Source organism: Frankliniella occidentalis, unplaced genomic scaffold (assembly GCF_000697945.3).
Source record: "Frankliniella occidentalis isolate FOCC.00 unplaced genomic scaffold, Focc_3.1 Scaffold28, whole genome shotgun sequence".
NCBI classification, from domain to species: Eukaryota; Metazoa; Arthropoda; class Insecta; order Thysanoptera; family Thripidae; genus Frankliniella; species Frankliniella occidentalis.
This window is the reverse complement of record NW_026267158.1, coordinates 1,212,081-1,212,620: the sequence shown is the minus strand read 5'-3', so window position 1 is coordinate 1,212,620 and position 540 is coordinate 1,212,081. Positions and strand designations below refer to the sequence as shown.

At 53.7% G+C, this 540-nt stretch overlaps 1 protein-coding gene across 1 annotated transcript in view; it reads left to right on the top strand.

Annotated features, from left to right (window-relative positions):
- Window positions 1-540, top strand: part of LOC113202870 (hepatocyte nuclear factor 3-beta-like) — a 14,588-nt gene that overhangs the window by 11,046 nt on the left and 3,002 nt on the right. The gene's annotated exons all lie outside the window — the stretch shown is intronic.

Here is a 540-nt window from a genome sequence, read left to right as displayed (position 1 = left end):
AAGACACTTGGCCAGCAAAGCAGGGAAAATGATCGCGGATGGGATTCGAACTACCGACCATCACCACGCTCTGCAAACGGTAACCCCTTAGCACGCTCGGCTGCCAGGTCTGAGCTCAGTCTTGCCTCGACAAGAAGCGTAAAAAAAAAAAGTTTGCCCCGGCCGGGAGTTGATCTCAGGACCGACAGTTTTGGTTCGGATGAAGCTGCATGCGTTAAGAGGCGTGGGGTTGGAGACGTCGGATATCGTATCTTGCCCAAAAAAGTATCTTCTGTTGTCGGGTCGGATTAAGCTGACTCTAGCCACCAGGTTTGCTGCCACATTTATGTGGCCACAAACAGGGTCGTGGCCCCTATCGTATCGGCAACCCGCTCCTACGCCTGCATGCGGTAAAGTAAAAACTACTTGGTGGGTGTTACAAGCCACGCCCCTCTCTAGTTTTACTGTACTCATACTCATACGACGGGGTCACAGGGCGCCGTGGTGAGAGTCGGTAGGCAAGCCCACCCGTGCGGCTGCATGCGGTACAGTATAACCAGT